Here is a 14644-nt window from a genome sequence, read left to right as displayed (position 1 = left end):
CACCCAGTTTTGAAGTTTGGCTGTTATTTTAGGTAGAAAAAGGGGCTTAACGGGGGTTTATGTCAAGATTAAGAACTGTGCTTGGGGACAGGACAGACCCCTGTCAAGCGCGGGGCCCTCCGCATCCCAGGGAAGCCGCCAGAAGTGCCGTTGGTGGTCACCTCATTCACGTCCGAAATCTCCGAGGCCCTGTGGGGGGCCAGACCCTGGGAAGGAAGTGGGGAGAGAGCCAATTTCCCGGGAAAACGTGGCCAAGGAGAATCCCGATCTTGACAGATGGAGGCCCATGGGCGGCAGGTGCGGCATGGCGGGTGACCTGGGTGGGGGACCCTGGTTCTGCAGGTGTCAGGACACGTCGGCCTCAGGAGCTCCCATGGCAGCCGTGTGAGTCTGCTGCCGGGGGCGTGGCGCGTGTCGGGGGCCTCCCGGCGAGTGGATGAGCGCATGACAGAGTGAATCAGTACCACGATAGGATCTGCTGCGGGGCAGGGGGCGGGGTCCTTGCCAGGGCTGGGGTCACCAGCATCGGCCCTTGCCTGTGGGTGCACGGTCTCACCTCCCCCCGCCGCTCCCCACCTCCCCGACCCAGTGCAGGTTTCTGAGGCCACAGGACAGTCCATGAAAGGCCCTGGGCCGGTAGAGGGTTGCACCAGCCCCGGGGGGACAGTAACCAGGACGCGGGACCCTGCCGGACCTGGAAACACCTCCTCCTCGGTGGCGGGGTGGTGGCTCCCTGACCAGGCGCCTTCCAGTACCTCCGCCCCGGGGCCCCCATCCTCGGAGTTCAGGCCACATCCTTGGCCGCCTGGGCTCCGTGATTCGAGACATGAACACGCCTGGCCCCTCCATGGCCTCGAGGTGGGGGAATGCTCCGGAAGCTTCTTTTCCTACAGTTTCCTTCTCTCCCCTGGATGGGCCCCGTCTTCTCGAGCTGGTGGGAGGGTGGCCCGTGGCTCCGTGTCTTCGCTCCCATGACCCAGTCACGTCCTGCCGTACTTCCCCCGAGCACACGGAGTAGGAATACAAACAGTAGAAATTGCACACTGATTGCACGATCATATTTTGATTTTTGATTTTTCAGACAATTCCGTACGTTGCTCTCGCTGACGGGAGGCCAGGGCTCCGACAGCACAGCTGTGAGCCAGGATCCGCGGCCCAGCCACGCGCCCTTACGTGTAGGGGCCTCGAGGGAGCATCTCTACAAGTCCTGATGAGGCCTAACCTCGGCCCGGGACACGGTGAGCATCCGCTGCTGACGGGGCGCAGCCGCGTGGCCCTGAGCCTGCAGACTGCCCTCCTGCCCCACGGCTCCCCGAGGTGGGTGACAGGGTATCCTTGTCTGCCCTGGGCTCTCGGGAGATCACTGCGTCGTTGTCCTCTGGCCTCGTGGCTGGCCAAGCACCTGACTCGTGCTCTGTCACTCGGGGTTAGCGAAGAGGCTGCATCGTGTGACCCAGTGCGGACTCAGAGTCAGTCTGATGCGGCCGAGGCGCGGGGCGAACGCTGGCTCTTTGGTCGGAACAGTTACTACTGAGGTGACGGCATCCCCGTCACCAAGATGAGTCACTTGGCCTGGGCCTGACGTTGCACCAGGTCCCTGCCGGGGGACATGGAAATCCTGGTCCCTGCCTCAGGGCTCCTGGTCAGCCCTCTGCCTGCAGAAGGCCTTGCCCTGTGAGGTCAGGGCACCAGCTTGGAGGGAACGGGCCTGGGAGCAGGTGGGGAAGGGAGGCAGAGAGGGGGCGCATGCCTGTACCTCCCCATGCAGTGACCCAGTTTTCTCTGTAGAACTAAATATACAGTGGAGTGTGAATTTGGGATATTTTTCTGGAGGGAGCAGCTGGGGGAGAGGAATGGGGGAGATCAAGGGATGGGGAAAGCTGGGGTTCTGGGGCGCAGCTGGCGGGAAAGCTGGGGCCCTGAGACCACATAGGTGTGACCGCCGATGTCCCACCGAGGGAAGGTTTGCTCCCGTGCAGCCCTGGGTCGGGGGTCCTTGGGGACACAGATGTCTGCACGCTGAGTCAGTCCAACAGAGGAGGTCCTGGGATTGGCCGGGGACCCCAGGGGCTGAGAGGGCTCAGCTGTCTCCACAGCGTGGCTGCTGGTCCCTTGGCTCATCGGGCCAGACGGACCGAGCGGGCCTCCCCTGTGGGTGTGCGAGGGTTCACGGCACTGGCAGACCAGTAGCCTCTTGCCTGTGGGGGTGGGGGGCTGGGGTGCACAGGGGTGTGTGCGGGAGGGCCTAGGGGGTCGACCTTTGAAGGTCCTCCTGACCTCCGAGTCATCCTCCTCCTCCTCCTGTCCCTGGCCTGGAGCAAAGCTGAGGGCAGGTTTGGGGAGCACGGAGGAGGAGGCTGTGAGCCAGTGGAGGAGAGTGAGGGCAGGGCAAACCCTAATGATATGTGTCCCCTGAGCCACACCCCATGTGAGTGCTGCGCCCCCAGAGGTGTGGGCTGAATGGACATTTGCACGGACACGGATATGGCCTCAAAACCCAGGTGCGTTCAAAGCCTTTTATGTATTATTTATTTATTTGTTTGAGGTGTTTCAGGAGCTTTTCCTCTTTAGATGTTTGGTCAAATATGGACGTCGGTTTAACATTTAGTCTGGGAAACTCCTGCACTGTAGTTCAGTATGATAATCCTTTAAAATAGAACATTCTCCCAGTACTCATTAAACACACGTCCTTTCATATGAAATAATTGCTCCTTCTCATCTTGATTGCACGAAGAAACTGTATTAGGTTAGACTTTGAAGGTGGAACTTACCTTAAATCGGAAGATCAAATTAGACCCTGAAACCCGATGCCATTGTTCACTAAAGCCTTCCGCCCACCCTGGACACCCTCTTTGGAGAAGGAAGGAAGCTTTGCTATTCAGAGATGGCTGGAGAGAAAGAAACGAATTTCCATGAAAGTCCAGGTGATTTGATGAATATTCATATGGACAATTTAATCAGCGACTGTTGATTATCTGCATTTCCATGTGAAGCAGGTTCCTAGAATATAAATAAAGATCACAGAGCAATTGTTTTGACTTTCATTCCGGTCTGTGATGCTCAGGTCTCTGCCCCAGGACTGGCTTCCTGTGTGGCTGGAGAGAGGCCGAGTCAGGACCAGGACCGCAGGGGTGGACCCGCTGGCATCCAGCTGCCCCTGCCGGGTACCTGGCACCCACCTGCGAAAGGGCGGGCGGCTTCCCAGAAGGAAGGATCGCTAAGGATTCTTAGTGCTGACCCTAGTACAGATCTAGGGTGTCAGCTCGACCCCCAGGGTGTGGGTGCCAGGGGCTGGAGGTGACCGCGTCAGGGGCGAGGGCAGTTTGGGGGAACCCCCGCTGCAGCCGGTGGCCGTGGTGACCGTTGTTCTTGGTTGTCTGAGAGGGTGGGGGCGGAGGTCCCGGGAGGGCGTGGCTGACAGACGGCAGATGCACGGCAGGTAAATTGAGGCTGAGGATGGCTGTGGGTTCGCCTTCCTCCGGCAGTTCTTGGACCTTCTCCAGTCCTGCATTCGTGATGGAGCATTGACCTCACCCGTGGTGCATGAGTCAATCGGAATAAAGTAACAGCACTTTCACCTGTGGCAGCGACAACATGACAGAGAATGAACTTGGGGGCCGGTAACGTGCGTGCGGGGAACATGCCGTGGGGTGCAAGCCTCTGGGGGCCTCGCGCTCTACAAAGGTGCAAAGCCTGTGATCCTGCAGGTTTCCTTCCAGAAGAAGTCAGTCCTGGAGGAATTAGTAGGTGTGATTTTGCAGGGGATGCTAATTAAGAGAGAATAATAATGAAAAATTAGAAGTAATTTAAATGTTTTTAAAAATTTTTTTAATGTTTGTTTATTTTTGAGAGAGAGAGAGAGAGAGAGAGAGAGAGAGAGAGACAGAGTGTGAGCAGGGGAGGGGCAGAGAGAGGGAGACACAGCATGGGAAGCAGGCTCCAGGCTCCGAGCTGTCCGCACAGAGCCCGACGCAGAGCTCGAACTCACGAGCTGTGAGATTGTGACCTGAGCCGAAGTCGGATGCATAACCGGCTGAGCCACCCAGATGCCCCCTAAATCGCCCCCTCAGTGTTGGATAATCAGAAATCAGTGAGCAATATTATGGGATATCCGTAGATCAGCTGACTATTTGGGCAGGAAGAATCATGCCGAGACTTTCTTCAGGCAGCAGAGGTCAAGCATGAGCAGAGGGCCAGGTTGGACCCGGGAGTTCTGATTTCAGGATGCGTCCGACAGCTGCCGGGAGAGCCGGCACGGCCCCATCACACTGTCTCTTCCAACTTTGGGATCGGGAATATGCCGTCTCCCATTGTCTGAACCGGCCTCTCCTGGAATGCTTTAAGAAAGATGAACTCCTCTCCGAGCCCCGCGTTGGGATTATAAAAGAGAAATGATTCAAGGACTTAAAGATTTAGCAGCAGTTACAGTCTTAGAGCAGAAAGATTAATGAGTTACCAGCTCAACATATGTCTCAGAAAAAGAACAGCCATTTAATTTCTAACTTTGTAGGACGTGGACCAGCTCCTGCGTTGCAAGAATAACTATTTTGCAACACGATATTTTGCTCTCAAATTAGCTGATTAAAATAAACCAAGCAAGTCACCCAGGGATAAAGAAGGTGGCTCAGGGACGGCGTTCCGGTTCACGCATGGCCAGGAAAGGCCATAAATAGGACACACCGTTTCGGCCTCCGGAGCTGGGATGGTGGTGGCTGGGACACGGGGCTCCTCCCCAGGCCTCCCGTTGACATCTTCCTCCCTGTGGGGTCAAGTGCAGGGAAAGTCTGGCAATTTAGGAATATGCCCACGCGGGATGCCTGGCTGGCTCCGTCGGAGCACGTGACTCTTGATCTCAGGGTTGTGAGTTCGAGTCCCACACTGGATGTAGAGATTACTTAAAAATAAAATACGCCCACAAGTTCACGGACACTCCTCCCTTCAGAGGTGAAGGCTAATTCAGCGCCCTCCCTGCAAACCGCCCGAGAGGTGACTTCTGAGACCCTCTCCAGGGGCTTCTGAAGGCAGGTCCTGGGTGGTGGGCTCCAGGTGAAGCCAGCTCAGCGTCAGGGCCAGAGCCCCGGCGTGGCTGCCGCACATTCCGGCCTCACGGAGACGGGGTGACGTGGGCGTGCTGCTCGAAGCCACCAGGTCCTGGGGCAGCTGGCTCCGCGGGAGCAGAGAAGGCCTGTTTCGTCCGTCTCGCTGCCGTGGCTCCCACCCCACTCTTGTTTTCTGAGATTTTGAAAACGATCTATATCTCACACCGTTTTGTCTGGAAATAATTCAGTATCTTTTTTTTTTTTTTTTTTTTTTTTGCATTTTTATAGTACGAAGTTGTGGGAAATCACATACGAGTGCGTCTCTCACTCCGCGTGTTGACTCGTGCTGTTCACCTCTGGGCTTTCTCCCTACGAACTCAGGCACTTCAGACAAGTCTGAAGTCCCTCTGTGAACGCCTCCCCTGCCTGCCCCGCGACGCCCTCCGCCGGGAAACTGAGGCACATTCAGGCCGTGGCTGAAACGGATCCGTGCAGCTGTCCGGAAACCAGGGGGCGTGTGTGTTTAAAATATGCACGGAGGGCAGTGTTTTCAGGCTTTCCCTATTGTTGCCGCCTTCAGGAGGAAAACAAAACAAAATTAATTTAAAATTTTAATTAATTAAATTTAAATTAACGAAATTCATCAATTTCTCCCTAATGAGAGAAATGAAATCGTACGGAATCCGGATTTTCACCTCCCTCTCCCCTCCCCAGACCAAACCCTTCCTCTCTGGGGGCGATACCACCCCTGCTGAGCACGAATGATCCCCGGGGCCACGGGTCATGTTCCCCAGCCTGTGACCTGTCACTGGTGACCCGGCCATGGCTGTGAGGCGGGGTCGCAGTCTCTCGGCAGAGCAGCGCTGACCTTGGGGCCGCCCTGCGTGCCCCAGGATGTCCAACAGCAGCCGGGTCTGCACCTCTGGGCCAGCAGCGCCCCATTCCCCCCGGGAGCCGCCCCACATTTCCGAGGATGTGGCCCACAAGCCTTGGGGTCACTGGCCCCACCCGAGGGGCCACGTGGGTCATGCACTGTAATCCGTGTTGTATTTTCTCCCTTTCTGTCCTGTCGGTGGGTGCCGGATGGGGTGTTGGCTGGGAGTGTGATCAGATACAAGGCACCGAAAGCCGGGTCCCTCCAGGGACGGAGGCGAGGACGTCATGGAGGGAGAGACCCTGTGGGAAGGCCGCCGAGGTCAGCTCAGTGGGTCAGCAGTGTTGCCCTGACCGGAATCTTCCGGGTTTCCATCTGCTGCCCCCACGTTCACCTTGTGGTTGTGCCTCTCATCGCACAGCCGCCTCTGGTGCAGGAAGAAGGTGCCAGAGGAGGGAAGCGCCGGGCCCGTGGGGCGGGAAGGAGGGAAGCCCTGTGCCCCCGCTTTACAAGGTGCCACCAAAACGCCCCCCAGAGCGAGGGTGCCGCGCCCACCCCAGAGCAGCGTGCGAATCCGCCGGGCCCTGCGTGCCGGTCATCACGGGGTCACGCTCGCAGTGGTGTTTGCCACGCCGATGGGTGTGCAGGGGCGTCCCTGGTTTTAGAGTGAGCTTCCCCAGCACCGTCAGTGCCTTCCCTGCGAAGGGCCTTGTCAGAGCCCTTGCGCCTTTTGTCCACTGGGCGCTTTCTTTTTATTAGTGATTTGTGGGAAAATCATTATACTTCCTAGACATGAATTATTTATAGGTTGCGTACACTGAGAGCAGTTTTCCTCCGAGCCTGCGCCCGGTTTTTAATTTGATGATGTCTCCTGTTATACCCCAAATTTTACGTTTTGATGTCATATTTATGAGTCGTTTCCTTCATGATTTATGCTTTTCTCTTTTCTTTCGCTGTGTTTTCTCAGAGTCTTCTTGTATATTTCGTGCTAATTTGTTTTTCACCATTAGGCCTTTGATACATTGGGAATTTATCACTGTCCTTGTTGAGAAGCAGGGATCTATGATTTTTCCCAGTGTGGAGAGCCAAGGGTCTTGGAGGCGCTATTTATCGAACGCTGAGTAATCATTTTCCCCTTTGGTTTGCACACCTCCTCTACCGTGTGGTGGTGCCGTCCGTGCGTGCACGGGGGTCTGTTGGTCGCACTCAGGGGCCTTTCCAGCACACTTCGTGGTGACTGCAGCTTTATAACCGGCCTGGATAATCTCACAGTGAAAGTCCTTCCCTTTTTAGAGTTGTCTTGGCTATTCTTGGACTTTTTTGCTTTCATATAAATTTTAGAACACATTTTACAAGTTCCACAAAAAAATCTTTTGGAGCGTTGATTGGAATGGCTTTGAGTTTATAGACTAATTTGGAGAGAACTGGCGTCTTTACGAAATTAGGGCTTCCCATTCATCAACATTGTACGTCTCTCTACTTATCCATGTCTTTTTTTAATGTCCTTGAGTAATGTGTTATTCTAACTTTCTCCATAAATATCTGGAACATCTTATGCTAGACTTTGTTTTAGAGAACTTACAGTTTCTTCTTCTTCTTCTTTTTTTTTTTTGCTATTGTGAATGGGATCTTGTATAAATCACATTTCCTAATTAGATACTGCTGAGGTGTAACAATGCTTTCATCTTTGTGTGTCGGGCTTTAAGCAGTGGCCTTGCTGGACCTCCTTATTACTCGTAATCGTACATCTCCTTTTATCTTTCTTTTGTATGCAGTTCTAAAGATCTGCTAATAATTACCTAATCTCTTACAATCTGTGTACCTTATTTTAAAAAACGAACATATTGCCTTGGCGGGAAGTCTGGTACAATGTTAACTGGGAAGGGGAGTATCAGGCATCTGTGTCTCATTCTCTGGCAGACCCTACTTAGTGGTCTTTGCAGATGCTTCTGGCTGGTCTTGGAGGAGAGGAGACTCTACCAGTGTACAGAGGGAGAATGAAGAGACGGGCCCACCAGGCAAAGGAACCGGTGCAGAGGACCCAGACGTGGGGAATGAGGGTTTGTCCGTGTTTCGTGCAGCCGCAGTAAAGGGTGTGGGATTCACGGGGAGGAGAGAGGAGATAGCATCCAGGGGTGAGGCCAGAGAGGCAGCGTTATGGGGTTTTCAGTTGGGAATGGCAAGATAAATATCTTTAAATCAGCCTTATTACAGTAAAATTTATGTGAATAAAATCGGCCACGTTGGAATATGCAGTTCGCTGGGTTTCAACAACTGTGTACCATCTTCCCGCCATGGCGGCAGCCAAGCCGTAGACCAGTTCTATCACTTCACCAAGTTCCTGTGCTCTTGGCAGTCAGTCCTCGGTCCCCCTGAAAGTCCTGGGAATTCTGCCTTGGGAGTCCTTTGTGTCTGGGTTCTTTCACTTAGTGTCGTGGTTTTGAGATTTATCCGTGTTATTGCCTGCATCGTAGTTTATTCTTTTTTTACTGTTGACTACTATTCCATTTCACAGCTAGACCACGATTTCTTAAGCTCTTCACCAGTTGATGTGAATTTGTAACGGTTCCAGGTTTTGGCTATTATAAATAAAGCCGTTATGAACATTTGCAAGCATGTCTTCCTAGGCTTATATGTTTCATTTCTTTTGGGTAAATACTAGGAATGGGATCGCCAAGTTACATGGTGAGGATATATTTAACATCGTGAAGAACTGGGAAATTATATTCCAAAGTAGCTGTATCATTTTGCAGTGTTACCCGTAGTGAACCATTTTAGTGGATGTGCAGCGGTATCTCACTGTGGTTTTAATCCGCATTTCCCTCGAGACAAATATGTGGCTCGTCTTTTCTTATGCTTGCTGGCCGTTTGTGTATGTTTGTGAAGATCTGTTCTAGTCTTTGGTTTTGCCCATTTAAAAAAATTTTTTATGTTTCTTTATTTTTGAGAGAGAGAGAGAACACACATGTCCAAGTAGGGCAGAGTGCAGAGAGAGAGGGGGAGACACCGAATCCGAAGCAGGCTCCAGGCTCCGCGCTGTCAGCGCAGAGCCCAACGCGGGGCTCAAACCCACGAACCGCGAGATTATGACCTGAGCTGAAGTCAGACGCTTAACTGACTGAGCCACCCAGGCGCCCGTGGTTTCGCCTGTTTTACAATAAACTCGTTTTTTGGTGTCTTCTTATAACTGAGTTGCCAACGAGGTTCTATTTTCTGGTTACAAGTTCTTTATCGACATATATTATGTAATGGTCTCTCCTAGTCACTTGTCTTTTATTTTTCTTAACAGCTTTCAAAAAGTAAAAGCTTTCAATTTGAAGGAGTCCAATTATTCAGTTGTTTCTTATGGTTCTGCTCTCTGCATCCCATCTAAGACCTCTTCCCAGCCCGAGCTGCAAGACTTCTCACAGTAGTGTGATGGTTCTCTCTCTTTGTTGGGTCCAGGACCTATCCTAGGTTAGTTTTTGTGGGATGGTGAGATATAGTTGGACATCCGACTGTTCTGGAACCACTTGCCGGATGGCCACTTTGTGTTCTGTTTTTCCTTTAGGTGCTTCATTTGGGAAGTTCGTATTTCTGTTGTTCAAGTTCACTAAAATTTCCTTTCAGAGTTGGATCTGCTGTTGTTCCCATCCAGTGCATTTTTTAAATAAATGGTTTTGTTTTAGCCTTGGAGAACTATTGCAGAGATGGTTCAGGGAGAGACTGTGTACTCCACACCCAGTTTCCTCTACTGTTGACATCTTAACGTTAGTAACAAACATCTGTCACAATTCACGAACTGATAGCAATACGTGATTATTAATACAAGTCCACACTTTATGCGGATTCTCCTGGGCAAGGCCTGGTGTGTAGCCTATGGGAGGCTCCAGATTCTTTGAAACAAAATATTCCCATCTCTTCAAAACAAAAGCATCTTTGACTGTTCATTTTGTGATGTATAAGCAGAGCCATTTCTGAAATTGTGCTATCACTCAAAAGAACTAATTACAACAAGTTAATTAAAAAAACTCTTGCTCAGCAACAAGGCAGGGACGTCCCCTTTCACCACTCCTCTTCAACATTGTACTGGAAGTCCGAGCTATGAAGAAAAAAGGCCATAAAAGTATACAGATTGGTAAGGAAGAAATAAAACTGTCTTTCTTCATAGATGACATGATCATTTACATGAAAAATCTGAAAGAACTGAAAACAAAACAAAGTGCGACTCCTGGAACTAATAGGAAATTATAGCAAAGTTTCAGGATACGAGATTAATACACAAAAGTCAATCACTTTCCTGCCTGCTATCAATGAACAAATGGAATCTGAAATCAAAAACACATTATCATTTACATTAACATCTTACAAAATGAAATTCTTAGGTAGAGACTTAAAATATGTCAAGATCTATATGAGAAAAACCTCAAAATTCTGATGAGTGAAATCAAAGAAGAACTAAATGGATGGAGAGGAATCCCATGTTCATGGATGGGAAGGCTCAATATTGTCAAGATGGTGGTTCTTTCCAAATGGTCTAGACAATCAGCACAATCCCAATCAAAATCCAAGCAAGTTATTTTGTGGATATCAGTAACGTGATGGTATCATTTATATGGAGAGGAGACAAAGGCCCCGAATTGCCCACACAACCTTGAAGGGGAAGAACAAGATTGTAGGACTGACACTGCCCAACCTGAAGACTCACAGTAAAGCTTTGGTAATCAAAATTGTGTACGGTTGGTGGAAAAGTAGACAAATGGGTCGATGTGGGTCAGAAAAATAGACCCACATAAATATGGTCAACTGATGCTTGAAAAAGGAGTAAAGGCACTACATTGGAGCGAAGATGGTGTCTTCAACAGATGGCACTGGAACAGCTGGTTGTCCATGTGCAGAATAAGGAATCTAGACCCAGACCTTACGCCTTCACAAAGGTTAACGGAAAGTGGGCCACAGAACTAATGTAAAATGTGAAACTATGAAACTTGTTGAAAATGACATAGAAAATGTGGGTGACCTTGGGTATGCAGATGACTTTTTAGATATAACATCAAAGGTACAATCTATGAAAGAAGTGATTAATAAGCTGGACTTCACTGAAGTTGACACTTCTGCTCTATGAAATACAGTGTCAGGACAATGAGAAGATAAGCCACGGACTGGGTGAAAACATTTGCAAAATACACATCTAGTAAAGGGCTGTTACCCAAAATATACGAAGAACACTTAAAATTCACCAATAAAAAAACCAACAACCTGATTTAACAATGGCCAAAAGACGTGCTCAGACACCTCACCAGAGGAGACATGTGGATGGCAGGTAAGCGTATGAAAAGATGTTCCACATCCTGTGTGATTAAGGAATTATAAACTAAAACAACAAGGAGATAATACTACACCAATTAGAATGGCAAAATCCAGAACACTGGTAACAACAAATGCTGATGAGGGTGTGAGGCGACAGGAACTCTTAACTCATCACTGATGGGAATTCAAAATGGTAGCGCCACTTTGGAAGACCGTGGCAGTTTCTTACAAAACTATGACCCAGCAATCACACTCCTTGGTTTTTGCCCCAGTGAATTAAACATGTACATCATTTAAAAACCTGGTGTTCATAGCAACTTTATTCATAATTGTCACAACTTGGAAGTGATCAAGATGTCCTTCAGTAGGTGAATAAAGAGACTGGTCCGTCCAGACAGCGCAATATCATTCGTTAGGAAAAGGACGAGGGTTGGAGTGCTCGGGTGGCTCCGTCAGTTAAGTGTCCGACTTCAGCTCAGGTCGTGATTTTACCATCCATGGATGGGTTTGAGCCCCACGTCGGGCTCTGTGCTGACAGCTTGGAGCCGGCAGCTGCTTCAGATTCTGTGAGTCCCTCCTTCTCTGCCCCTCCCCTGCTCATGCTCTGTCTCTCTCTGCCTCTCTCAAGAATAAATAAATTATAATAAATACATTAAAAAAAAATTTTAAGCTTTATTTAGTTTTGGGAGAGCGAGAGAGAAAGAGAGCACGAGTGGGGGAGGAGCAGAGAGAGGGAGACACAGAGTCCAAAGCAGGCTCTAGGCTCCGAGCTGTCAGCACAGAGCCCGATGCGGGGCTCGAACCCGCAAGCCGTGAGCACATGACCTGAGCTGAAGTCAGACGCTTAACTGACTGAACCACCCAGGCACCACCCCCCCCCCCCCCGAAAAATTTTTTTTTGAAAGAATGAGGGTCAAGCCATGAAAAGACAGAAGAATCTTAAATTCGTATTGCTAAGTGACAGAAGCCAGTCTGAAAAGGTCGCGTAGATACGATTCCAACCTTACGATGTGATGGAAAAGGCAAAACTATGGAGATGGCAGAAAGATCACTGATTTCCGGGGACTGAAGGAGGGAGGGATGAATGAGAGCCCAGGGGATTTTCAGGGCAGTGAGACTACTCTGTAGGATACTATAATGATAGATCCACGTCATTATACGTTTGTCCCAACCCAAAAGAGTACAACACCGAGAACGAGCACTGCGATAACTATAGACTTTGGGTGGTAATGATGAGCCCGGGTGGTTCGTCGGTGATAACAAAGGCACCATGTGGTGGGGACGTGGACAGTCCGGGGGTTGTGCGTTGGGGGGCGGGGTGACTGGCAACTCTGTGTACCGTCTGCTCCACGTTGCTGTGAAAATCGCTTTAAGAGATCAAGTTTGCAGTAAGTCAAAAATGCCAGAAAAAAAGGCGCTGAAATTTCAGTGTGGATAATGTTGTATAGTAACTTTACAAAGTCGCACATTTTAAAGCGATTGTTCTCAAAGATCTTTTTTGGGGGAGTATTTTGTCTAGCCCACTTTTCTTCCCAGTGGGAAGGTTTTCCTCCCTAAATCTTCTTGGATGGATAGTGAATTAATTGAATTGCTTTATTTATACTGTCGTTTTCACTTGATGACTGCCCTGTTTTTTTAGAACTCCTGAAATAACTTAGACAAATTAATTAAGATGACAAGTTGAGCATGAATATTGCATTTCCTTTTTAGAATCATGATTTGGATAGACTGTAATTTGAATTTACTGCATTTTAATTCCTAAAATACTGTTTCAATCTTTGGGGAGGGGAAACGCATCTTTTCAGGGATACATTCTTGTTGGGAGCCAGTAGACTTTCTGCCATGGACGTGTCTGTCTTGAAGAGGCTCCAGGGATGGGTGTGGACGGGGGGGACGCGGAGCTGGTCCCGCATGCCCGTGGCTCCTATGCCGGCCGGCTGTTGCGCCTTCTCTTTGCGGGTCACTGACTCAGCCACATCCTCCCACGATGTGGAAACGATGTGGCAGGGTGGTCAGCTTCAGACCTGAGTTTCAAGACACAGACCTGAGTTTCAAGCCAGGCTTCCGGGCGTCCGAGGATGTGCAAATGCTCTGTGACGTTTCAACGAGCACCACGGAACGTGGCTGGAGGCCACGGCATGTCAGTGAGCTTGTCTGGAAGAGGAGGTGGGAGCAGGAGAGGAGAAAGGGTCCTCAGGAGACCAGGTTTGGAGACCAGCCCTCATCGTCCTGTGTGGGAAACACCTGCAGAGTCTGGTGTTCCCGTCCCTCTCTGGTGCTAGGGGCAGGGGCAGCGGGGGCCCGAGTCAGGACTGCCTGCTCACAGGTTCCCGCTTCCGCGTCGGGGACAAGATGACTGTCCTCCCCTGCGTTCCTCCCCCATTTGCACCCACAGAAGCGAGACCAGGGTCCTGCTGGACTGGCCTCGAGATGGCAGCCTTGCCCAGTGATGGCCACCGAGGGTGGGGGTGGCTCTCAGGACACCTCCCTGCTGTCACCTCCGGAAGCCCCTCCCATCCAGTGGACCAAGTTGTGTCCTTGTCCACGCCGCCCTGCTTGCTCACATCCCCACGTGTGTCTCACTCTCCAAGCAAGTGAGCTGTGGGATGGGGCCCTCAGCCCCGCCAGCCAGGAGCCTCTGGGACAGGGGCCCCGTCCTTGCTCAGTGTCCAACCCCAGCACCGCCTCTGCTGCTCCAGGAGGGGTGCAGGGCCGCAGCTCCTGGCCCCTGGCTCCTCGCTCCTCGGAAACTTCTGTCTGGTTCTCAAAGTAGGTGCTGTTCTTGCTGATGATTGTTGTTTAAAGTCACGGCCGTGGTGAAGAAAGCACCAGAGTGGAGAACGGGCACGTGCTGCCTCAGATGAGCTTGCTGGGTGCGGACGTCTATGCCCAGCCGCCTCTCCTCCCAGGCCTGGACGCCCACCAGCCCTTTTGCCCTCTGGCTTCTGCTGGGCCCAGGCAGGAGGGTGGGGAGGAGGGCAGTGGGCAGAGTCTATTCTCCGACCCCTCCCTGGGGCCTTCCGGAGTTGGCCCCCCTCCTGGCCCTGCTCCTGACCCCCTTCAGGCCCCACTTCTGGCCCCCCTCCTGGCCCTGCTCTTGGCCCTGCTCCTGATCCCCCTTCTGGCTCCGCCCTTCCTGACCCTGCTCCTGACCCCCTTCTGTCTCTGAAGCGCTCTCCCGCGGGGTCTCACCGCCAGCTGTGCCCAGCAGGGGTGACGACAGTCCTGCCGGGATGGTCTTGGCCTCCCCACACCTCGGGAGCAGACCCCTTCCTGGAACCTTCGGACTGTCCCGGTTTGCTATGCAGGGACCGCCAGGTGTGCTGGGACAGGGCCTGGGAAGTCTTGGGAGTTGTGACTGGGATCCTGGCCAGGCCCTGTCTGTGCTCCTTGACCTTGGCGGTGGGACCCCAGTGCCCGAAGTTCCCTCGCCCCCTTGCCA

Source organism: Prionailurus viverrinus, chromosome D2, assembly GCF_022837055.1.
Source record: "Prionailurus viverrinus isolate Anna chromosome D2, UM_Priviv_1.0, whole genome shotgun sequence".
NCBI lineage: Eukaryota > Metazoa > Chordata > Mammalia > Carnivora > Felidae > Prionailurus > Prionailurus viverrinus.
This window is presented reverse-complemented; position numbering follows the sequence as displayed.